The 26,976-nt window shown below is 37.9% G+C and overlaps 1 long non-coding RNA gene across 1 annotated transcript in view; it reads left to right on the top strand.

Moving 5' to 3' along the window:
* Nucleotides 1-4,973: 4,973 nt before the first annotated feature.
* The window catches only part of LOC129058817 (uncharacterized), a 33,819-nt gene continuing 11,816 nt past the window's right edge, over nt 4,974-26,976 (top strand). The window contains exon 1 of the long non-coding RNA XR_008524232.2: nt 4,974-5,166. This is a non-coding gene — a long non-coding RNA (uncharacterized LOC129058817). The remainder of the gene's footprint in view (nt 5,167-26,976) is intronic.

Here is a 26,976-nt window from a genome sequence, read left to right as displayed (position 1 = left end):
CACTTTTTATAGTACACAATATAGGCATTGTGGATGGAAATGATAAAAATGACAAATTGCCCCACATGCAACCTCCCATACTCTCTTCTCATTCTACATGTGCCAGAGGTTGAAAATAGAGTGCCCCAAGAAGTAAGATGCTGATCCCTTGAATTACAGCAGGGAAGATCACCCACCAACCATTCAAGAAGCCTGAGATTTGAGTGAGAAATAACATTAAGCCACTGAGATTTTCATATTGATTTTTGGCAATAAGTAGTCTATTCTGAATAACATAATAATTTATACTTTGGCTTAACAGATCCTTAAATAGATGTCATTAGCCGAGCAGTCGGATGCTGGTGGCAAGGAAACCGATATCAGAGGTTGGAAAATGAGCCGTGTACATAATGGAAGGTGATTACAGAAAGTAGAAGGGTTAGAGGGCAGCTAACTATTTTACGAAATAAATAAACCAGGATGGAATTTGAAAGGGATTAGAGGGGCAAGAAATGTAGAGCCTTGAAGAATGGGAAATCTGATCACTGCTAGAAACCACACAGTAAGACATAAAATTGTTGAGGCAACAAAGTCCATTAAGCTATAGGCTTGTGAAGACAGAATAAGGATGTGAATTTTTAGCTGTGGTTGGACTTTCAATTGCCTGTATTGGAAAGAAGGTGAGTATGAGAATAAAAGTTAAATGGATATTTAGTGTCTAGAAGATTGTAGAAATGACAATGCTGTGCATTCATCAATTTTATTATCCTCTAAGCGCACAGATAAACCACATTGTCAAGTATCCTCACTTGCATCAAAACGAGGCCTTTAACTGTTTCTCATCAAAGAGAGTGCGCACAGCAGTTAAAACTAAGCATGCCTTCTGTATGATCCTTTCTCTCTCTACTGACCGCATGATGCCAGTGTAACCTCAAAGCCATGTATTGAATACGGAGGAGCCTCATTATAAAAGGAATCTAGATTTCTGAATTACTACATGAAGCAGAAGCATTCCTCATACCCCTCCAAGAACCCCCTACCCCACCCCACCTACACAAAAATTGATTCACTTTGGACTGTGAAATGAAAGATATTATATTAACTATATTATATTTAACAAATGTGATGCTGACATTGTAACAGAAATTAGCATTAGTTTCATAACCAACATAAATGAATAAATAGATCATGCTATATGTACACTGGAATACCAAACAGCAGCGTATATGCATGAGTTAACAATTATAGATATACACAATATCAATGCTGAATCTCAGGAACAAATGTTCTCGTGATATAAATAAATAAATAAGTTTAAGAAGAAACAAGGGGAAAAAATTAAATTCAGTATGGTAGTTATCTCTGAGGGCAAAGAAAGGGGTAAAAGACTGAGGAGGAAGATCAGAACAATGTTAAAAGAGGATGATAATGTTTTATTTCTGAAGCTAGATATTCTTTGTACCATAACTTTTAAGTATATCACACATATTTTATAAAAATTATTCACTATTCAATTGATATTTGCCTTTAAAAAAACTTAAAATCAATATAGTGAATAGTAACATTTTTGAGATCACCTACAGGGTAAATGAAGAAACAACTTCCCTTGTATTATGGAAACATAGACTTATCACTTTAGAAAAAATATTTAGTGACGGCATTAGATAGACTTCAAATAATGCTACATGCCAAATGACCTAGCAGTCAAAATGACATTCTCTGGAAAACTGTTAGACAACTCAAAAAGCGGCTCTAATGATCAAGAACAATTATTAATATCAAATACACAAAGTGTTTGAGTAAAGTTATTTCTTAAAATGTGAGAGAATAACATTTAAATTTATAAACTGATATATTATTTCACATAATATATGGTTTGAAATATGCATATTTAGCTATAAAGTAAATATGTAACTAGGTGGTGTAATTTTATACTTTTTTGTGGTAATCATATAGCTTAAACTTTTTTATAATACATATCGTTTCTACAAACACCATAAAGTCACTCTCTAAAAAATCAGAAAACACTTTGTACCACAATGAGTGCTCTGAAACAAACTTTCCACTTGAAGTTCCACATCATTAATTAATAGTTATTGTTGTGTAATAAACCATCACCAAATCTAGTAGCTTTAAACAGGACCTATTTATGATTTCTTCATGAGTCTCTGGGTCATCTGGGTAGTTCTGCTCATGTGAATAGATTTAGCTGAGCTTGATGGGACTTGTTCATGTATCTCCCATCAGCTGGTGGTTCAGCTGGCACCCAGCACAGCTGGGATGACTCAGCCTAGTTCCAGGATAACAGACTGCCCAGGTTTGTTCTCACAGCAGAGGGAATAGTTTACAAGGGAAGTGAAAGTGCAATGTCTCTTGAGGCCCACATTCAAAACAGTCATTTTCAATGAATTATTTTAACAAAGGCAAGTCAAAAGTCCAGCCTAGATTCAAGAGATAAGGAAAAAGACTCTACACCTTGAAGTGAAGAGATGCGAGCATTGCAATAGGATAATTGGGGGAAAGAATTGTGGTCATTCTGAGCAATTAATCTACCACAGAGTCTAATTCAGAGCACATAAATTGAAGCCAACTTTGCACTGAACCAACCCCAAATCTGCTGCTGCTTCTCTTTAACTTTACTTATTTTGTGTCTCCAAATGCCTTGCTTCTTTAACCTTTCCAATGAGACCTTAATAGCAGACTTCTATAGCTCACAATTCTGGAACCTCATTACTATGTATTTTCATTTAGTCATTTATTTAAAATAATGTTACTGAACACCATCCTATGTGTTAGGAGTAAAACAGTATATATGACATAGTCCCTGTCCTCAGTGAAATCCAGATTAGTAGAAAACATAAACACACAAATAATTATGCTTTAAAAATAACATGAGTGTATAATGATAAAGATATTTATAAGGCAATTATGGAAGTCTAGACTAACCCCTAAAATAGCTTGGGGAAAGCAGAGAAAAAAATCAGGTAAGATTTCCTGAAAACATGATCCTGAGGTGAGTCTGAATAGCTAGATAGAAAAGGAATATGTGGAGGTCATTCCAGCCATGGCAGCTGCAAAGCAAAGACATGGAGATGGAAAATAGCACGGGGGGTTGGGGGACCTCAAAGGGAGAGGAAACTATAAGTAATTCAAAGTTGTTGGAGTGTAAAGGAAAGAAAAGAAATGGTGAGAGATGGACTTGGGAGAAGAGAAGGAAATTGCTAGAGGAAAAACTGGAAAATGAAGCTGATTATGCACTCTCTTATCACTTTCTATCATATATACTGTAAAATCTACTTGTTCATTATTTTTAATATTCTCTCTCTCTCTCCCTTTCCTAGAAAGTAACTCAGAAAGGGCAAAGATTTTTGTCTACTTTGTTCGTTGATGTATCCCAAGTGCTTTAAACATTATGTGGTACAGAGTAAACATCCAACAACAATATTCACTTAATAATATTTATTCAGTATAGTTGCTGAATAAATGAAGGAATCTTAGCCTGAGTTCCCCAGAAAACAGAGAATTAAGCAAAGCTAATCCACTAATATTTTATTGGGTCATTCAATTCTAGGACATTAAAAATGTGGAAGAAAGAAAAGTGAGACAGACAAAGGTGGAAAATAAATACAAGGTATCAATTACTGAGCTAGCCATAGGCTTAAAGAAAATATAAATTGGTTCCTTATCCTGAAGGACTAATCAAGACTGCCTCCATAGAATCATTGTACCTTGGAAGAGTCTATCAGGTAAAGAACATGTGATGGTTAATTTTGTGTCAATATGACTAGGTTAAGCCCAGATAGCTGGTATAACATTATTTCTGGGTGTGTCTGTGAGACAGTTAATTGAAGAGATTAGCATTTGGATCAGTAGACTGAGAAAAGAAGATTCGCCCTCTCCAAGGTAGGTGGGGTGGGCATCTTCCAATTAATTGAAGGCTTGAATAAAACAAAAAGGCAGAGGAAGGAAGAATTCACTCTCTCTCTCTTCAGCTGGGACATCCATCTTATCCTGCCCTTAGACGTCAAAGCTCCAGGTTGTCAGGCCTTCAGACACTGGGACTTACACAGGTGCCCATCTCCCGTGACTCCACCGCCATCCCCCAAACCCCCAGACTCCACCCCTGACTTCTCAAGTCTTCAGACTCAAACTAGGAGGTACACCATCCACTCCCCTGGTTCTTAGGTCTTTGGACTCAAACTGAACTCATTAATAATTTGCCTTTCCCAGTTCTCCACCTTGCAGACAGCATGTCATAGAATTTCTTGGCTTTCATAAATGCGTGAGCCAATTCCCATAATAAATATATACTTATTACAGGATATGAAAATAGAGAGAGGGGTCCTAATTGGTTCTGTTTCTCTGGAGAACTCAGACAAATACAGAAGGGAAAGAAATTTATCTGCCAGTTTCCCATCTCTCATATCTCTCATTGATCAAAGCTTGTCCAAGGATGTTAATCTTTGTCCAGTGCCTCCAGTCAGCTGCTGAGGAAGCCAGATCTCAGTTCCTGGAATTCAGGGCTTCATCTGAATCTGTAAGTCATATAAGGAGCCAGCGTCTCCATGGTGTCATCAGTGGTGCTTTAGTACAAGAGATGCAGAGGCTGCTACTGGAGCAGCAAGCAAGAGGGCAAGAGAGGAGATGGAACTTAGCACACCTGAGGAAACAATACAGAACAAATGAGTAAAAAAGCATCACACATAGATAGAAATAAACACAACAGTCCTGTTACCTTCTGCCTTTGCCTAAAGTATGCAGGCAAATTGTGATTAAAACACACACACTAAAAAATAAATAAATAAATAAATAAATAAATAAATAAATAAAAATTAAATGTAAATACCTTTGACTTTTATTTGACATTCTTAGCTCTGCATTTCCATAGGGAATTCCCTTTCACACTCCACCCCCATGCTGGGTGCAGGAGTTCTAACTCCTTCCCCAAAATTCCACATCAGAACAGAAAAATAAAAGTAAAATTCCAAGCACCCAACTAACTGAACAGACTCCCTCTTGGCCAAGGGAGTCCCAGAGAAACCTTGAAAGCTGAATTTACAGCCATGATGGGATGGGAGATTGGACATGCCTCATTATACCCTCCTCCTAGCTGAGTCATTAGATTTTCTTTCCTAAGGACTAAACAAAAACCAGTTCTTTCAAAAGACCACTAGCTTATCTTCCCAGGTAGGTAACAAAAATAAAATTAATCCTTCCTTCACCCATCCCCAAGATGCACCTTATCTTATATAGAATGTGGATTTACTGGGCACCGACTAAAGTCTCAGAAGTATATAATCATTTGTCTCACTGCCACCCCTGGCCCCTTTTTAAGGAAAACGTATAAATACTAAATCTCCTGAAAACCTCTTTGGAAAAAATGGCCACAGATGCTTCTGTGACTGGAGTTTTTTCCCAGTTGCACCCTCAAGCTGGCTCAATAAACCTCAATGATTTGAGACATGACTTAATCACTTATTTTGGTTGTCTGAACCAAGTGGAACCCATCAGAACATACTAGGACCTTTTGTTCCCTTATTATTCCCTCACATTAGCCATCTCCCTCCTAAGAGAATAGATGTCACAAAGCCCTGGAATGTTGACTTCATTTTCTCTCTCCCAAACATGTATTTCAGACATATTGTAAGAAATATTATATCTGTCATACCATCCTTGAGTTTCCCATGTTCTAAATGCTGTATTAAAAACAATTTTTATTAAATTCTTTGTGTGAAAAAAGATAAAACAAATAGTTTTTTAAATATCTTGCAATACCTGTTCTATGAAATTTCAAGACACTGAAACCAAGTAAAAATATGTGATATTGATGATAGCTGCCCTTACTTCAAGGATCTATTGTGATATTAAAATAGCATGGTAGGAGACATTCTATAATTTTGAAAACTTTAGAAGCTACTAAGCCATATGACCATTTGACTATCTTTTTCATCTCTATGAATCTAGACAAAAGTTAAATTAAGTATAACTAATGCTTACTGACAGCTTTAAAGTTTATAAAATGTTTCATACACATTATCTTATTTGGTCTTAATTCTAATCCTGTAACTGGTTACTGTTATTATTCCATTTTAAACATAAGATAATTGGAAACTGTTTTTAAAATATTACATACAATATTTACTTTTCATAAATAGGTTTTTATTTAAGGAAAGTAATCTGTTCTGAAACACAATAGAATATAAAAAAATGGAACAACAGAAAAATGTGGTAGGAAGAATTTTAAAGTGGTTCCCATGACCTTTACTGCCCAGTGTTACTTCTGTGACTGTTACAGTAACCTGGCAAAATGGAGATGACAGGGCATAGGCCTAATCTAATTACATGAGTCTGGAATGTTTTTCCATTTGTTTGTGTCCTCTCTTATTTCCTTGAGCAATGGTTTGTAGTTCTCCTTGCAGAGGTCCTTCATATCCCTTGTAAGTTTTATTTCTAGGTATTTAGTTCCCTTTGTAGCAATTGTGAATGGGAGTTCGCTCATGATTTGGCTCTCTGTTTGTCTATTATTGGTGTATATAAATGCTTGTGATTTTTGCATGTTGATTTTGTATTCTGAGAATTTGCTGAAGTTGCTTATCAGCTTAAGGAGATTTTGAGCTGAGACAATGGGGTTTTCTAAATATACAATCATGTCAGAGACAATTTTACTTCCTCTCTTCCTATTTGAATACCTTTTATTTATTTCTCTTGCCTGATTGCCCTCCCAGAACTTCCCATACTATGTTGACTAGGAATGGTGAGAGAAGGCATCCTTGTCTTGTGCTGGTTTTCAAAGGGAATGTTTCCAGTTTTGCCCATTCAGTATGATATTGGCTGTGGGTTTGTCATAAACAGCTCTTATTATTTTGAGATATATTCCAACAATACCTAGTTTATTGAGAGTTTTTAGCATAAAGGGATGTTGAATTTTGTCAAAGGCCTTCTCTGCATCTATTGAGATAATCTTGCGGTTTTTGTCATTGGTTCTGTTTATGTGATGGATTATGTTTATTGATTTGCGTGTGTTGAACCAGCCTTTCATCTCGGGGATGAAGCCGATCTGATCATGGTGGATGAGCTTTTTGATGTGCTGCTACATTCGGTTTGCAGTATTTTATTGAGGATTTTTGTGTCAATGTTCATCAGGGATATTGGCCTGAAATTGTCTTTTTTTATTGTGTCTCTGCCAGGTTTTGTTATCAGGATAATACTGGCCTCATAAAATGAGTTAGGGAGGATTCCCTCTTTTTCTATTGTTTGGAATAGTTTCAGAAGGAATGGTATCAGGTCCTCTTTGTACCTCTGGTAAAATTAGGCTGTGAATCTGTCTGGTTCTGGACTTTTTTTGGTTGGTAAGCTATTAATTGCTGCATCAGTTTTAGAACTTGTTATTGGTCTATTCAGGGATTCGACTTCTTCCTGGTTTACACTTGGGAGGGTGTATGTGTCCAGGAATTTATCCATTTCTTCTAGACTTTCTAGTTTATTTTCATAGACATGTTTTTAGTATTCTCTGATGGTAGTTTGTATTTCTATGAGATTGGTGGTGATATCCCCTTTATCATTTTTTATCGCATCTATTTGATTCTTCTCTCTTTCATTAGTCCGGTAGTTTGTATTTCTATGAGATTGGTGGTGATATCCCCTTTATCATTTTTTATCGCATCTATTTGATTCTTCTCTCTTTCATTAGTCCGGTAGTTTGTATTTCTATGAGATTGGTGGTGATATCCCCTTTATCATTTTTTATCGCATCTATTTGATTCTTCTCTCTTTCATTAGTCCGGCTAGCGGTATATCTATTTTGTTGATCTTTTCAAAAAACCAGGCCCTGGATTCATTGATTTTTTTGAAGCAATATCTCTGTAGTACAATTTGAAATCAGGTAATGTGATTCCTCCAGTTTTGTTCTTTATGCTGAGGATGGCTTTGGCTATTCTGGGTCTTTTATACTTCCATATAAATTTTAGGATTATTTTTTTCTATTTCTGTCAAGAATGGCAAGTCTCTATCTTGTTCATTTCCAGTCTGATCTTAGTTATTTCTTGTCTTCCACTAGCTTTTGAATTTGAATTGCTCTTGCTTCTCTAGTTCTTTTGTTATGTTAGAGTGTTGAATTTAGATCTTCCCTGCTTTCTCTTGTGGGCTTTTAGTGCTATAAATTTCCCTCTAAACATTGCTTTAAATGTGTTCCAGAGATTCTGGTACATTATGTCTTTGTTCTCATTGGTTTCAAAGAACTTATTTATTTCTGCCTTAATTTCCTTATTTACCCAGTAGTCCTTCAGGAGTAGGTTGTTCAGTTTCCATGTAGTTGTGAAGTTTTGAGTGAGTTTCTTAATCCTGAGTTCTAATTTGATTGCACTGGGGTCTGAGAGACTGTTTGTTATGATTTCTGTTCTTTTGCATTTGCTGGGGAGTGTTTTACTTCCATTTATGTGTCCAATTTTAAAATAAGTGTGATGTGGTGCTTAGAAGAATGTATATTCTGTTGATTTGGGGTGGAGAGTTCTGTAGCTGTCTATTAGGTCCGCTTGGTCCAGAGCTGAGTTCAAGTCCTGAATATCCTTGTTATTTTTTTGTCGTGTTGATCAGTCTAATATTGACAGTGGGACATATAAAATCTCCCACAATTATTGTGTGGGAGTCTAAGTCTCTCTGTAGGTCTCTAAGAACTTGCCTTCCACCATGATTGTGAGGTGTCGCCAGTCACGTGGAACTGTAAGTCTGTTACACCTCTTTCTTTTCTAAATTGCCCTATCTCAGATATGTCTTTATCAGCAGCATGAAAACAGACTAATACACTGGGTATATACCCAGAGGAATATAAAGCATTCTACCATAAAGACATATGCATGTGAATGTTCATTGCAGCACTATTCACAGTAGCAAAGACATGAAATCAGCCTAAATAACTATCAATGGTAGACTGGATAAAGAAAATGTGGTACGTATACACAATGGAATATGATACAGCCATTAAAAAAGAATGAGATCATATTCTTTGCAGGAACATGAATGGAGCTAGAGGCCATCATCCATAACAAACTAACACAGGAACAGAAAACCAAATACTGCATGTTATTGCTTATAAGTGGGAGCTAAATGATAGGAACACATGGACACAAAGAGGGGAACAACCAACAGCAGGTTCTACTTAAGGGTGGAGGGTAGGAAATGGGAGAGGATCAGAAAAAATAATATATTGGGTCCAAGGCTTAGTATCTGGGTGATGGAATAATCTGTACAACAAACTCCTGTGACACAAGTTTACCTATGTGACAAATCTGCACATGTACCCCTGAGCCTAAAATAAAAGTTAAAACCAAAAGTTATAAAAATAACTCGGCTTTTAGAATGTGTTTGTTTGTAAGAGATAACAAAACCCTAGCAAAAAACAATAAGGAATACGGGATAGTAGTAATATTCAAAGGGTAGTTGAAGCATGTTAAAGATTTTGTTTGCTTTGGAGGAAACAAAATGTCTCCAATAATGCCCTCAGATTTTGTTAGAAAAACTTAGAGTTAACTATGCACCAGTTAGGTTCTATAGATGAGCTAGAATCTCCTTTACCATGGTACCTAAATATCTGTGTATAAATTCCACTTCCTCAATTCAGAAATATACTTGGATGAGGCTTTCATTGGTGAGGTTGAAGGTGACAAGCCCGGGCTGTGGCTGTGTTTGTGTGTGCTGTGCTATTCTATACCCTGCCATATTACATAGTTCATGACTCCAGATTGTCATCCACCTGTATCTTGTCAACCCGCATCCACATATCCTGACTGGCATATGAGCATATGGACCAGGAGAAGGACATTTATGCTGACTGAGTTTCTGATATGTCCCTTAATTAGGTAGACATTATTATCCATACAGGCGAAGCTTTTGGGGTCTTAAAGTTTGAACTGCTATCTCTTCTAGAGAATGTTACTAATCTTTTTTCTGTAAATTCTATTTTTGATGGCTTTCTTCCCTATCCTTTAGAGCAGTAAACCCTGTTTGATTTACCCAAATGATATTTCGTCTGCCACTTCTTCCAATATGATCTTACAAATTATTATACTATAGGTTCCAACTAGTAGAGGAAATTTATAACCCTCAAACATGAAGAGAAAAACAATGTACATGTGTATGTGTGCATGTGCATGTATGCGTGTGGGTGTGCTCGTGGGAAGAAGTATAGAAAATTTTATCAATTCAACAGAAAGCAGGAATAAAGATGGACAAAGTATGAGATAGAAAATACCAAATCAGAGTAGAAATGAGTCCTGATACATAGAAAATTTCTCTAAAAAGTCACTCATAGAAAAGAGATTATGACTTTGGCCACAAAGAAAAAACAGATTAACGTTGCTTACAAGAGACTGATTTAAAACAAAATAACACAGGAATATTGACAATAGAGTGATGAAAAGAGATGCACCAGATATCTGTTGTCCTAAAAGAAACAATACAAAAGTAATATAATAATCATGAATTTGTATATGCTAGCAATAAAGCTTTGAAATGTGGAAAGTAAACATGGATAGAATTTTAGGGAGACATTGACAAATGCACATTCAAATAAAAAATATTAGTAAGGTTATGCAAGTGTTAAACAAGTTGGTTAATAAGCTTGGTCTTAACAAGTGTTAACAAACTTGGTTTACTATAGAATTTTATCCTGCAAAATAAATATGCATTTATTTTTCAGGCCCATAGAATTAACTACTTAATTTTATCCTACAGAAACTCTGTACCATGGAGGGTTTAGCAGTACTGTACCACTACTACCACTCTTCCTTCTAAAACTATTACCACTATTATTACTGTTACTAGTTTATTACTAATAGCCTACACTAATTTAGCATTTAAATGTACATGAAACATGTACCTAATATACATTTTCTCATTTAAAAAACCAGAACAATAATTTGAATATACATGCTTTCTCATTCAAAGTGCAAAGAATATCAGTACTGACAAAACATTTTCTCTTATTTAGGTTAAGAGTATTCTATGTGAGGTGATGCATATGCTTATTAGCTAGATTTAGTCATTTCACAGTGTATATGTACTTCATAACATCATGTTGTACAATGGTAAATACATACAATTTTATCTGTTGATGTAAAAAATTTTCTAAGAAGCATATTCCATCATTGTTAATGGATAACCTATCAGAGGTAATGAGAGGAATCTTTTAAAAGCCTACCTGCCATGAAAACATCACTACAGAAAACATATCACTACTATCAGAATGGCAGAGAAATTGGATCAATTATATAATGCTGGTGGGAATGTAAAATGGCACAGCCACTCTGGAAAACAGCTTGGCAGTTTCTTTAAAAAAAACTAAATATGCAGCAAAATGCATTATTGGGCATTTATCATAGGGAAATGAGAACTTATGTTTATGCAAAATCCTGTTCATGAATATTCTTAGCAGCTTATTCGTAATATCAAAAACTGGAAGCAACTCAAATGTCCTTCAACGGGTGAATGGTTAAACAAACTGTGTTCCATCCATACCATTCAATATTACTTAGCAGTATAAATGAATGAACTATTGATACAAGCAACAATTTGGATGTATCTTAAGGTAATTATGCTGAATAAGAAAAGCCACTCTTAAAATGTTACATACTATTGGCTGGGCATGGTGGCTCATGCCTGTAATCCCAGCACTTTGGGAGGCCAAGGCGGGCGGATCATGAGGTCAGGAGTTTGAGACCAGCCTGGCCAAAATAGTGAAACCCCATCTCTACTAAAACTACAAAAAATTACCTGGGTGTGGTGGTGAGCACCTGTAATCCCAGCTACTCAGGAGGCTGAGGCAGGAGAATCGCTTGAACCCGGGAGTCAGAGGTGGCAGTGAGCCAAGATCATGCCATTGCACTCAAGCCTGGGTGACAGTCCAAGACTCTGTCTAAAAAAAGAAAAAAAATGTTACATACTATCAGATTCCATTTATATTGTGTTCTTGAAATAAAATTGTAGAGATGGATGGAACACAAATTGGTAGTTGCCAGGTGTTAGGGATGGGAGGGTGGAATTGAGCGGGTGTTGCCTTAAAGAGGTAGTGGTGGTGGGAGCCTTGCAGTGATAAAGCAGTTCTGTTTTTTCGTGGTGACGGTTACACAGATCTACAGCTGATCACACTCATGCACACATGCACACACACACACATACTTACAAAACTAGTGAAATCTGATAAACTCTGTGGATTGTACCAATGTAATTTTCTTGGTTTTGATATTGTTATCAAAAATGTTATCATTTGGAGAAACTGGATGAAGGGTAAAAGGCACCTCCCTGTACATGGTTTTGTTTTTTGTTTTGGAATTTCCTGTGAATCTACAATTATTTAAAAATTAAAAGTTAAAAAAGTGATCTATTCAATGTTTGTCTATTTTACAGTTGATTATCATAATTTTTGCGTTAAAAAATTGTGAAAGCCCTGAATCAGTATTTAATAAGTTAAGTTTCTGTGAATGTGGAAGGTAGGCTCTTTATGTTCCAGGGAACATAGTTATAAATGTTTTTCCTTTTCTTGAGAAAGGAAGAGGTTTCTTTGTTTGTTTGTTTGTTTGTTTAGACAAACCCACATGTTTTTAGAAAAAAGTAATTTATTTAATTTATTTTATTTTATTGTATTTATTTTATTTTTGTTGTTGTTCCAGTTATATCTTTTATTATTATTATTATTATACTTTAAGTTCTAGGGTACATGTGCACAAAGTGCAGGTTTCATACATATTTATACATGTGCCATGTTGGTATGCTGCACCCATTAACTCATCATTTACATTAGGTGTATCTCCTAATGCTATCCCTCCCCTTTCCCCCACCCCACAACAGGCCCCGGTGTGTGATGTTCCCCTTCCTGTGTCCAAGTGTTCTCATTGTTCAATTCCCACCTATAAGTGAGAACATGCAGTGTTTGGTTTGTTGCCCTTGCCATGGTTTGCTGAGAATGATTGTTTCTAGCTTCATACATGTCCCTACAAAGGACATGAACTCATCCTTTTTTATGGCTGCATAGTATTCCATGGTGTATATGTGCCACATTTTCTTAATCCAGTCTATCACTGATGGGCATCTGGGTTGGTTCCAAGTCTTTGGCATTGTGAATAGTGCTGCAATAAACATACATGTGCATGTGACTTTATAGTAGCATGTTTTATAATCCTTTGGGTATATACCCAGTAATGGGATTGCTGGGTCAAATGGTATTTCTGGTTCTAGATCCTTGAGGAATCGCCACACTATCTTCCACAATGGTTGAACTACTTTACAGTCCCACCAACAGTGTAAAAGTGTTCCTATTTCTCCACATCCTCTCCTGTACCTGTTGTTTCCTGACTTTTTAATGACCACCATTCTAACTGGTGTGAGATGGTATCTCGTCGTGGTTTTGATTTGCATTTTTCTGATGGCCAGTGATGATGAGCATTTCTTCATGTGTCTTTTGGCTGCATAAATGTCTTCTTTTGAGAAGTGCCTGTTCATATCCTTCACCCACTTGTCGACGGGGTTGTTTGTTTTTTTCTTGTAAGTTTGTTTGTGTTCTTTGTAGATTCTGGATATAAGCCCTTCGTCAAATGAGTAGATTGCAAAAATATTCTCCCATTCTGTAAGTTGCCTGTTCACTCTGATGGTAGTTTCTTTTGCTGTGCAGAAGCTCTTTAGTTTAATTAGATCCCATTTATTAATTTTGGCTTTTGTTGCCATTGCTTTTGGTGTTTTAGACATGAAGTCCTTGCCCATGCCTTTGTCCTGAATGGTATTGCCTATGTTTTCTTCTAGGGTTTTCATGGTTTTAGGTCTAAGATTTAAGTCTTTAATCCATCTTGAATTAATTTTTGTATAAGTTGTAAGGAAGGGATCCAGTTTCAGCCATCTACATATGGCTAGCCAGTTTTCCCAGCACCATTTACTACATAGGGAATCCTTTCCCCATTTCTTGTTTTTGCCAGGTTTGTCACAGATCAGATGGTTGTAGATGTGTGGTATTATTTCTGAGGGCTCTGTTCTGTTCCATTGGTCTATATCTCTGTTTTGGTACCAGTACCATGCTGTTTTGGTTACTGTAGCCTTGTAGTATAGTTTGAAGTCAGGTAGTGTGATGCCTCCAGCTTTGTTCTTTTGGCTTAGGATTTTCTTGGCAATGTGGGCTCTTTTTTGGTTCCATATGAACTTTAAAGTAGTTTTTTCCAATTCTGTGAAGAAAGTCATTGGTAGCTTGATGGGGATGGCATTGAATCTATAAATTACCTTGGGCAGTATGGCCATTTTCACGATATTGATTCTTGCTATCCATGAGCATGGAATGTTCTTCCATTTGTCTGTGTCCTCTTTTATTTCATTGAGCAGTGGTTTGTAGTTCTCCTTGAAGCGGTCCTTCACATCCCTTGTAAGTTGGATTCCTAGGTATTTTATTCTCTTTGAAGCAATTGTGAATGGGAGTTCACTCATGATTTGGCTCTCTGTTTGTCTGTTATTGATATATAAGAATGCTTGTGATTTTTGTACATTGATTTTGTATCCTGGGCCTTTGCTGAAGTTGCTTATCAGCTTAAGGAGATTTTGGGCTGAGATGATGGGGTTTTCTAAATATACAATCATGTCATCTGCAAACAGGGACAATTTGACTTCCTCTTTTCCTAATTGAATACCCTTTATTTCCTTCTCCTGCCTGACTGCCCTGGCCAGAACTTCCAACACTATGTTGAATAGGAGTGGTGAGAGAGGGCATCCCTGTCTTGTGCCAGTTTTCAAAGGGAATGCTTCCAGTTTTGCCCATTCAGTATGATATTGGCTGTGGGTTTCTCATAAATAGTTGTTATTATTTTGAGATACCTCCCATCAATACCTAATTTATTGAGAGTTTTTAGCATGAATGGCTGTTGAATTTTGTCAAAGGCCTTTTCTGCATCTATTGAGATAATCATGTGGTTTTTGTCTTTGGTTCTGTTTACATGATGGATTATGTGTATTGATTTGCATATGTTGAACCAGCCTTGCTTCCCAGGGATGATGAAGCCCACTTGATCATGGTGGTTAAGCTTTTTGATGTACTGCTGCATTCGGTTTGCCAGTATTTTATTGAGGATTTTTGCATCAATGTTCATCAGGGATATCGGTCTAAAATTCTTTTTGTTGTGTCTTTGCCAGGCTTTGGTATCAGGATGATGCTGGCCTCATAAAATGAGTTAGGAAGGATTCTCTTTTTCTATTGATTGGAATAGTTTCAGAAGGAATGGTACCAGTTCCTCCTTGTACCTCTGGTAGAATTCAGCTGTGAATCCATCTGGTCCTGGACTGTTTTTGGTTGGTAGGCTACTAATTATTGCCTCAATTTCAGAGCCTGTTATTGGTCTATTCAGGGATTCAACTTCTTCCTGGTTTAGTCTTGGGAGGGTGTATGTGTCAAGGAATTTATCCATTTCTTCTAGATTTTCTAGTTTATTTATGTAGAGGTGTTTACAGTATTCTCTGATGGTAGTTTGTATTTCTGTGGGATTGGTGGTGATGTCCCCTTTATCATTTTTTATTGAGTCTATCTGATTCTTTTCTCTTTTCTTCTTTATTAGTCTTGCTAGTGGTCTATCAATTTTCTTGATCTTTTCAAAAAACCAGCTCCTGGATTCATTGATTTTTTGAAGGGTTTTTTGTGTCTCTATCTCCTTCAGTTCTGCTCTGATCTTAGTTATTTCTTGCCTTCTGCTAGCTTTTGAATGTGTTTGTTCTTGCTTTTCTAGTTCTTTTAATTGTGATGTTAGGGTGTCAATTTTAGGTCTTTCCTGATTTCTCTTGTGGGCATTTAGTGCTATAAATTTGCCTCTACACACTGCTTTAAATGTGTCCCAGAGATTCTGGTATGTTGTGTCTTTGTTCTCATTGGTTTCAAAGAACATCTTTATTTCTCCCTTCATTTCGTTATGTACCCAGTAGTCATTCAGGAGCAGGTTGTTCAGTTTCCATGTAGCTGAGCAGTTTTGAGTGAGTTTCTTAATCCTGAGTTCTAGTTTGATTGCACTGTGGTCTGAGAGACAGTTTGTTATAATTTCTGTTCTTTTACATTTGCTGAGGAGTGCTTTACTTCCAATTATGTGGTCAATTTTGGAATAAGTGCGGTGTGGTGCTGAGAAGAATGTATATTCTGTTGACTTGGGGTGGAGAGTTCTGTAGATGTCTGTTAGGTCTGCATGGTGCAGAGCTGAATTCAATTTCTGGATATCCTTGTTAAGTTTCTGTCTCATTGATCTGTCTAATGTTGACAGTGGGGTGTTAAAGTCTCCCATTATTATTGTGTGGGAGTCTAAGTCTCTTTATAGGTCTCTAAGAACTTGCTTTATGAATCTGGGTGCTCCTGTGTTGGGTACATATATATTTAGGAGAGTAAGCTCTTCTTGTTGCATTGATCCCTTTACCATTATGTAATGGCCTTCTTTGTCTCTTGATCTTTGTTGGTTTAAAGTCTGTTTTATCAGAGACTAGGATTGCAACCCCTGCTTTTTTTTTTCTTTCTATTTGCTTGGTAAATATTCCTCCATCCCTTTATTTTGAGCCTATGTGTGTCTTTGCACATGAAATGGGTCTCCTGAATAGAGCACACGGATGGTCTTTACTCTTTATCCAATTTGCTGGTCTGTGTCTTTTAATTGGGGCATTTAGCCCATTTACATTTAAGGTTAATATTGTTATGTGTGAATTTGATCCTGTCATTATGATACTAGCTGGTTATTTTGCCTGTTAGTTGACGCAGTTTCTTCATAGCGTGGATGGCCTGTACAGTTTAGTATGTTTTTGCAGTTGCTGGTACCGGTTTTACCTTTCCATATTTAGTGCTTCCTTCAGGAGCTCTTATAAGGCTGGCCTGGTGTTGACAAAATCTCTCAGCTTTTGCTTGTCTGTAAAGGATTTTATTTCTCCTTCCTTATGAAGCTTAGTTTGGCTGGATATGAAATTCTGGGTTGAAAATTCTTTTCTTTAAGAATGTTGAATATTGGGCCCCACTCTCTTCTGGTTTGTAGGGTTTCTGCAGAGAGATCCGCTGATTGGCTTCCCTTTGTGGGTAACCACACATTTCTCTCAGGCTGCCCTTAACATTTTTTCCTTCATTTCAACCTTGATGAATCTGACGTTTATGTGTTTTGGGGTTGCTCTTCTCGAGGAGTACCTTTGTGGTGTTCTCTGTATTTCCTGAATTTGAATGTTGGCCCATCTTGCTAGGTTGGGGAAGTTCTCTTGGGTAATATCCTGAAGTGTGTTTTCCAACATGGTTCCATTCTCCCTGTCACTTTCAGGTACACCAATCAAATATAGATTTGGTCTTTTCACATAGTCCTATATTTCTTGGAGGCTTTGTTTGTTCCTTTCCATTCTTTTTTCTCCAATCTTGTCTTCACACTTTATTTGATTAAGTTGATCTTTAATCTCTTATATCCTTTCTTCTGCTTGATCAGTTCAGCTGTTGATACTTGCATATGCTTCATGAAGTCCTCGTGCTTTGTTTTTCAGCTCCATCAGGTCACTTATGTTCTTTAAACTGGTTATTCTAGTTAGCAATTCCTCTTTTTTTTTTTCAAGATTCTTAGCTTCCTTTCATTGGGTTAGAACACACTCCCTTAGATTGGAGGAGTTTGTTATTACCCACCTTCTGAAGCCTACTTCTGTCAATTTGTGAAATTCATTCTCCTTCCAGTTTTGTTGCCTTACTGGCAAGGAGTTGAAATCCTTTGGAAGAGAAGAGGAATTCTGGTTTTTGGAATTTTCAGCCTTTTTGTGCTGGTTTCTCCCCGTCTTCATGGATTTATCTACCTTTGGTGTTTGATATTGGTAACCTTTGGATTGGGTTTCTGTATCTGGACATCTTTTTGTTGATGTTGATGCTGTTCCTGTTTGTTAGTTTTCCCTCTAACAGTCAGGCCTCTCTGCTGCAGGTCTGCTGGAGTTTGCTGGAGGTCCACCCCTGACCCTGTTTGCCTGGGTATCACCAACAGAGGCTGCAGAACAGCAAAGATTGCTGCCTGTTCCTTCCTCTGGGAGTTTCATCCCAGAGGGGCACCTGCCAGATGCCAGCCAGAGCTCTCCTGTATGAGGTGTCTGTTGGCCCCTGCTTGGAGGTGTCTCCCAGTCAGGAGACACGGGGGTCAGGGACCCACTTGAGGAGGCAGTCTGTCCCTTATCAGAGCTCAAATGTTGTGCTGGGAGAGCTGCTGCTTTCTTCAGAGGCATCAGGCAGAGACGTTTATGTCTGCTGAAGCTGCCCCTTCCCCTAGGTGCTCTGTCCCAGGGAGATGGGGTTTTATCTGTAAGGGCCTGACTGGGGCTGCTGCCTTTCTTTCAGAGATGCCCTACCTAGAGAGGAGGAAACTAGAGAGGCAATCTGGCTACAGCAGCTTTGCTGAGTTGTGGTGGGCTCTGCCCAGTTTGAACTTCCTGGTGGCTTTGTTTACACTGTGAGGGAAAAACTACCTACTCAAGCCTCATTAATGGTGGACGCCCCTCCTCCCACCAAACTCTAGCATCCCAGGTTGACTTCACACTGCTGTGCTGACAGCAAGAATTTCAAGCCAGTGGATCTTAGCTTGCTGGGTTCCATGGGGGTGGGCTCCTCTGAGCTAAACCACTTGGCTCCCTGGCTTCAGCCCCCTTTCCAGGGGAGTGAACGGTTCTGTCTCACTGGCATTCCAAGCGCCCCTGGGGTATGAAAAAAAAAAAAAACTCCTGCAGCTAGTTTGGTGTCTGCCCAAATGGCCACCCAGTTTTAGGCTTGAAACCCAGGGCCCTGGGGGCATAGGCATTGGAGGGAATCTCCTGGTCTGTGGGTTGCGAAGACCATGGGAAAACCATAGTATCTGGGCCTGAGTGCATCATTCCTCATGGCACAGTCCCTCATGGCTTCACTTGGCTAGGGGAGGGAGTTCCCCAACCCCTTGGACTTCCCAGGTGAGGCAACACCCCACCCTGCTTCGGCTCGCCTTCTGTGAGCTACGCCCACTGTCTAACTAGTCCCAGTGAGATGAATGGGGTACCTTAGTTGAAAATGCAGAAATCACCCACCTTCTGTGTTGATCTCACTGGGAGCTACAGACCAGAGCTGTTCCTATTTAGCCATCTTGCCAGCTATCTCTTGATTTCTTTTTCAGGTTGTTTGCTGTTGGCATATATAAATGCTGCCAATTTTTTGTTTTTTTTTTTTTTGAAGCGGAGTCTTGCTTGATCTCCCAGGCTGGAGTGCAGTGGCATGATCTCGGCTCACTGCAACCTTTGCCTCCCAGGTTCAAGTGATTCTCCTGCCTCAGCCTCCTGAGTAGCTGGGACTACAGGTACATGCCACCTCGCCTGGCTTATTTTATGTTTGTGTGTGTGTGTGTGTGTGTGTGTGTGTGTGTGTGTGTTTAGTAAAGATAGGGTTTCACCATGTTAGCCAGGATGGTCTTGATCTCCTGACCTTGTGATCTGCTCACCTCAACCTCCCAAGATTTTTTTGTATGTTAATTTTTTTATCCTGCAACGTTACTGCATTTGTTTATTAGTTGTAATAGTGTTTTTGTGAAGTCTTTAGGTTTCTCCAAATATAAGATCATATTATTTGCAAACATAGATAATTTGACTTTTTCTTTTCCAATTTGAATGCTCTTTATTTCTCTCTCCTGTCTGATTACTCTAGCTGGAACTTCCAGTACTATGTTAAATAATAGAGGTAAAAGTGGGTATCCTTATTACATTCCAGAACTTACAGGAAATACTTTCAGTTTTTTTCCCTATTCAGTATGCTACTAGCTGTTGATCTTTCATATATAGCTCTTATTGTTTTGAAGTATGTTCCTTCAGTGCCCACTTTCTTGAGGGTTTTGACCATTAAGGGATGTTGAATTTTATCAAATGCTTTTTCAGCATCATTTGAAGTGGTCAATGGTTTTCGTCCTTCATTCTGTTGATATGATCTATCTTGCTGATTGATACATTTAAATTGAACTATCCTGGTATCTCTGGGGTAAATCTCACTTTGGTCATGATAAATGATCTTTGTAATGTATTGTTGAATTAAGTTTGCTACTATTTTGTTGAGGATTTTTGTATCAGTTTCATCAGGGATATTGGCATATAGTTTTCTTTTTTTTAATGTGTCTTTATGTAGTTTTGGTATCAGGGTAATATTGGCCTTGTAGAATGAGTTTGGAAGTATTCCTTCCACCTCTATTTTCCAGAATAATTTGAATATGATAGGCATTAGTTCTCCTTTAAGTGTCTGGTAAAATTCAACAATGAATCCATTGGGTCCCAGGCTTTTCCTTTCCTGGAGACTCTTTAACATGACTTCGATCTCATTACTTATTATTGGTCTGTTCAGGTTTGAGATTTTCTTCATGGTTCAAGCTTGGTAAGTTGTACGTGTGTAGGAATTTATCCATTTTTTCTAGGTTTTCAAGTTTATTGGCGTACACTTGCTCATAGTAGTCTCTAATGATCCCTTTAATTTTTGCAATATCAGTTGTGTCTTTTTGTCCTCTATGATTTTTTTTTTTGAGTCTTCTGGTTTTCTTCTTAGTCTGCCTAAAAGTTTGTCAATTTTGTTTACCATTTCAAATAACCAACTCTTCATTTCATTGACTTTTGTGTTGTTTTTTGTGTCAAATTTATTTATTTCTGCTCTGATTCTTATTTCTTTTCTTCTACTACTTTTGGATTCAGTTTGCTCTTGCCTTTCTATTTCTTTAAGATGCATCATTAGGTTGTTTATTTGAAGATTTTCTACTTTGATGTAGGAGCTTATTGCTATAAACATTGCTCTTAGTATTGCTTTTGCTGTATCCCATAGGTTTTGGTATATTGTGTTTCCACTTTCATTTGTTTCAACAATATTTTTTCAATTTCTTTCTTAATTTCTTCATTGGCCCACTGGTCATTCAGAAGCATATTGTTTAATTTTCAGATGTTTTCAAAATCCCCAAAGTTTCAGACTTCCAAAGTTCCTCTTGTTATTGATTTCTAGTTTTTTTTCATTGTGGTCAGAGAAGATACTTCATATGATTTCAATTTTATGAATGTTTTAAGATTTGATTTTGGCCTAACATATGGTCTATCCTTGAGAATGATTGATGTGTTGAAGAGAAGAATGTGTATTCTGCAGCTGTTGGATGAAGTGAACTGTAAATATCTCTTAAGTCCATTTGGTCTATAGATCAGATTAAATCAGATGTTTCTTTGTTGATTTTCTGTCCAATACTGAAGGTGGGGTGTTGAAGTCTCCAGCTAGTAATAAACTAACTCTCTCTCCTCCTCTTTCTCTGTCTCTCTCTCTCTCACTTTAATAATATTTCATTTATATATCTGGGTGATCTAGCATTGGGTGCATATGTATTTACAATTGTTATGTCCTCTTGCTGAATTAACCTGTGTATTATTTCTTTGTCTCTGTTTATAGTTTTTATCTTGAAATACGTTTTTTTCTGACATAAGTATAGCTACTCATGCCTGGTTTTGGTTTCCATTTGTATGGAATATCTTTTTTCATCCTTTTATTCTTGGTCTTGCACGTCTTTATTGGTGAAGTGTATGTCTTGTAGGCAACAGATCATTGTCTTATTATTTTTATCCATTCAGCCACTGTCTTTTGATTGGAGAGTTTAGTCCATTTACATTCAATGTTATTATGGATAAGTAAGGGCTTACTGCTGCTATTTTGTTGTGTCCTGGTTGTTTTGTGGTTTCCTTCCTTTCTTCCTTCCTTCCTTCTTATCTTCCTTTTTGTGAAGGTGATTTTCTCTGGTAGTATGTTTTAATTTCTTGCTTTTTACTTTGTGTGTGTCTCTGATAGGTGTTTGGATTTTTTTGACTTGAGAGTACCATGCAGCTTACAATTAACATCGTATGATCAATTATGTCAGACTGATAACAGTTTAACACTGATTGCATAAACAAACAAATCAACTAACAAACAAGCAAGGAGAAAACTAATAAAAATCTACACTTTAACTTTATCCTCCCCGCTTTTTAACTTTTTCTTATTTCTATGTATATCTTATTGTACTGTGTCTTGAAAAGTTATTGTGGTTATTATTTTTTATTGATACATCTTTTAGTCTTTCTATTTAAGAGTAATTTACACACAACAGTTATAGTGTTATAATACTCTTTGCATATGTATACTATTACCAGTGGGTTTTGTACCTTCAGATATCATATTGCTCATTAACATGTTTTTTCCTTTCAGATTGAAGAACTCTGTTTAGCATGTCTTGTAGGACAGATCTGGTGTTGATAAAGTCCCTCAGCTTTTGTTTATCTGGGTAAGGCTTCATTTCTCCTTCGTGTTTGAAGGATATTTTTGCTGGATATACTTTTTTTGTTGGGGTGGTGAAGAAGTCTTGCTCCATCAGCCAGGCTGGAGTGCAGTGGTGCAATCTTGGCTCACTGCAACCTCTGCCTCCTGGGTTCAAGCAATTCTCCTGCCTCAGCCTCCTGAGTAGCTGAGATTACAGGTGTCCATCACCACACCCAGCTACTTTTTTGTATTTTTAGTAGAGATGGGGTTTCACCATGTTGGCCAGACTGGTCTCAAACTCCTGACCTGAGGTGATCCACCCACCTCAGCCTCCCAAAGTGTTGGGATCACAGGCACAAGCCACCGTACCTGGTCTACTAAATTAGGACAAAAAGATTGTTTTTCCTTCAGCATTTTAAATATGTTATGCCACTCTCTCCTGGCCTTTAAAGTTTCCACTGAAAAGTCTGCTGCCAGCTGTATTGGAGCTCCTTTGTAGGTTATTTGTTTTTTTTCTCTGCTGCTTTTAAGATCCTTTCTTTATCTTTGATCTTAGGGAGTTTGATTATTAAATGTTTTGATGTAGTCTTACTTAGGCTAAATCTGCTTTGGATACTATAGCCTTCTTATGTTTGAATATTGATATATTTCTCTAGATTTGGAAAGTTCTCTGTTATTATCCACTTGAATACACTTTCTACCCTGATCCCTCTCCCTTTCTACCTCCTCTATATGGACGATGACTCTTAGATTTGCCTTTTTGAGGCTCTTTCCTGTGTCTTGTAGGTGTGCTTTATTCTTGTTTATTTTGTCTCTTCTGACTGTGTATTTTCAAACAAATCTGTCTTCAAGATCACTTATTATTTCTTATGTTTGATCAACTCTGCTTTTGAAAGACTGTGATACATTTTTAGTATGTCAACGGAATTTTTCAGCTCCAGAACATCTGCTTGATTTTTAAAAATTATTTCAATGTCTTTGTTAAATTTATCTGATAGGATTCTGTTTCTTTCTTTCTTTGATTTATTTTATTTCTTTTCATCTTTTTTTTTTTTTTTTTTTTTTGGTCTTGTGAATCTGTGACAGGAGTCTGAATTCCTTCACTGTGCTATCTTGAATTTTGTTGAGCTTGCTCAAAAGAGCTATTTTGGATTCTCTGTCTGAAAGGTCACATATCTCTGTCACTCTGGGATTGGTCACTGGTGCCTTATTTAGTTTATTTGGAGAGGTCATGTTTTCCTAGACGGTCTTGCTGCTTGTGGATGTTTGTTGATATCTGGGCACTGAAGAGCTAAATATTGATTGTAGTCTTCATAGTCTGGGTTTGTTTGTGCCCATCCTCCTTGATAAGGCCTTCCAAGTATTAAAAGTGAATTGAGTGTTCTGATCTAAGTCTTTGGTCCCTGAAGCTGTGTCTGCATTAGGGGGCACCCCAAGCCCAGTAATAATGTAACTCTTGCAGAACAACCTTGGTGGTCTTAATTAAGATCTGAGATAATTCTCTGGATTACCAAGCAGAGTTTCTTGTTCTCTTCCCTTACTGTCTCCCAAACAAATGTTGTCTTTCTCTCTCTGCTAAGCTGCCTGGAGCTGAGAGAGGGGTGGCACAAGCACCCCTGTGGCCACCACCTCTGGAACTCTGCTGTGTCAGAACTAAAGCCAGCTCATCACTTGGTCTCACCGAGGCCCATGTGTTAATTCAAGGCCTGAGGGCTTTTCAGTCAGCAGGCCACCAATCCAACAAGACTTGTGTCCTTCCCTTCAGGATAGTGAGCTCTTCCTGGCCTACAACAGGTCCAGAAACACCATCTGGGAGTCAGGGCCTCTAGGCAGAAACATTAGAAATCTACTAGGTGCTCTATTTCACAAAGCTGAGCTGGCAAGAGACAAAGTCCTTCCCACTCTTCACTCTCCTTTCCTCAAGCAAGAGTTTCTCCCTGTGGCCACCATTGCCGCAGGCCCATAGGGAGTACTGTGTGGCTACTGCCAATGTTCACTCAAGGCCAAAGAGCTCATCAGTCAACTTGTGGTAAATACTGCCAGACCTGGGTCTCTCCATTCAGGGCAGTGGGCTTTCCTCTGGCCCAAGGCAGTCCAGAAATTCCATCCCAGACCCAAGGCTTGGAAGTGGGGACCCTAGAAGGCTGCTTGGTGCTCTACCTCACTATGGTGAGCTGGTACCCAAGCCAGAAGACAAAGTTTCCTTCACTTTTCCCTCTTCTTTCTTCAAGCAGGAGTCTCCCCTCATAGCCACCACAGCTGGGAATGCAGGGTCACACCTGATACCAACACATCCCTGGGTCTCACTTAAGGCCTGCTGTGAGAACTGCCTGGAAACCACTGATGTTTAAGGCCCAAGCACTTTTGAGTCAGCAGGTGATGAATCCTGCCAGAACTGAGCTCTTCCCTTCAAAGCAGAAGCTTCCCCTCTTGGCCAGGGTGTGTCTAGAAATGCTGACTAGGAGGTAGGGCCTGGAATCGGGGCCCCAGGACTCTTCCCAGTGCCCTATTCTACTGTGACTGAGCTAGTATCCACGTTGCAAAACAAAGTCCTCTTTACTCTCCCCTCTCCTCTCCTCAAGCAGAAGGTAGGAGTGTCTCCTGGAGCTTCAAGCTGTGCTTGCTGGGGTTAGGGGAGGGATGACAGAAGCATTCCTTTATCTGCATCAGCTGATGTCTCATTAGCTCACATGCACCCCTAATCATTTGCTCTGAGCCCAGCATAGCACTAGGACTTGCCCAGGAATTTCAGTCTTTGTAGTCTAGACTGCCTTTCAGGTTATTTAGAACTCCAGAGCTGTTTAGCCTGTGGTGGGGGGGCTAGCTGGAACTCAGACTGTGACTACTGGGATGAGTGATTCCCCTCTGGGAAGGGCTGGTCTAAATGCGCCCTACTTGGGCACCAGATAAATTCAGCCCTGTTTTGCTTTCTGCTATGACAGGCAGCACTGAGTTTCAATGCAAAGGCCCACAATCACTGTGCTCTCCCTCCTCCAGACACACAGATTCTCTCTCTGCACCATGTGACCACTGCCAGGTAATGGGGGAGGGGTGGTGTCAGCAATCCAAGACTGTCTTTCTCTACCCTCTTCGGTAGCTCTTTCCTTGCTGTGATGTTAACACCAGATACTGTAATGGCTCACCTGATTTTTAGTTCTTATGAAGGGGCTTTCTTGTGTGAATTGTTTTTAATTTGATGTTCTTACTGGAGGATTACCACTGGAGGGTTCTATTCAGTCATCTTGCTTGGCCTTCTCCCTTCATGCTTCCTTTTAGTTAATATCATAATATATATTTACATTCACTATATTTGCATGCAATAAAATGCCCTTATAAACACACTGTTTGATGTGTTTTGACAAAATTATTTATCTATGTAACCATCATAACAAAAAGATACCTCATACCTTTTAGAAGTCAATATCTTCTCTTCCAGTACCAGGCAACAACTGATGTAAAATCTGTCAATATACACTGGTAATCCCAGACTTTGGAAGGCCAAGGTGGGCGGATCGCGAGGTCAGGAGATCAAGACCATCTTGGCTAACATGGTGAAACCCCGTCTCTACTAAAAATACAAAAAAATTAGTTGGGCGTGGTGGTTGGCACCTGTCATCCCAGTTACTCAGGAGGCTGAGGCAGGAGAATGGCGTGAACCCAGGAGGCGGAGCTTGCAATGAAGCGAGATCGGGCCACTGCACTCTAGCCTGGGTGACAGAGTAAGGCTCCACCTCAAAAAAAAAAAAAAAAAACTATAAATATAGATTGTTTGCCTTTTCTAGAATTTTATGTTATTAGGATTATATAGAATGTTTTTCATTGTGTCTGCCTTGTTCCATGCAGCATAATACTTTCAATACTTATCCATATTATTGAAAGTATCAGTATATCCTTCCTTTTTATTGTTGAGTAGGATTCCATTGCATGGACATTTGCTTGTCCATTCACCTGTTGATAAACACTTGTATAATATTTAGATTTTTATTATGAATCAGCTGCTATGTACATTCATGCACAGTGATTTTATGTGAGCAATGTGTTTTTCTTTTTGGTAAATATCTAAAAATGAGATTTCTGGTTTGTTTAAAATAGGGCTATTTACATTTTCTACCTTTTTTGGTGAGTCTCATCAATTTATATCTTTAAAGGAATTTGTCTATTTTATCTATTTTGTTGAATTTATTATCATAATGTTGTTTATAGTATCCCCTAATTATTTTTAGTATCTATAGGATCTGTAGTAAGATCCTTTATTTTATACCTTATATAAGTAATCTGTTTCTTCTCTCCGTTTTTTAGTCGGTCTAGCTAGAGGTTTATAGATTTTATTAATCTTTTTCAAGAGACTCCTTTTTATTTCTTTGGTTTCATCATTTGTTTTTAACTCATTGATTTTGCTCTTACCTTTATTATTTTCTTTCTTATATTTGCTTTGGCTTTAATCATCTATTTTCTAGTTTTCAAGATGGAAGCTTAAAGCAATGATTTGATGTTTTCATTTTTTTTTTCGTGGCTAATTTTGGTTTTTTATATTTTTACATTTTTATTTATGATTAATATATAATAATTATACATATTTATGGGGTACAATATGATATTTTGATACATGTATAAATTTTGTAATGGATCAAATCAGGGTAATTGGCATACCCATCACCTTTAACATTTATCATTTCTTTGTGATGAAAATTTTCAAAAACCTCTATTCTAACTGTTTTGAAATATATGAAACATTATTA

The sequence above is a fragment of the Pongo abelii genome, chromosome 3, assembly GCF_028885655.2.
Source record: "Pongo abelii isolate AG06213 chromosome 3, NHGRI_mPonAbe1-v2.0_pri, whole genome shotgun sequence".
Classification (NCBI taxonomy): Eukaryota; Metazoa; Chordata; class Mammalia; order Primates; family Hominidae; genus Pongo; species Pongo abelii.
Note: the sequence above shows the minus strand (reverse complement) of the source record. Positions and strands in the feature narration are given on the sequence as shown.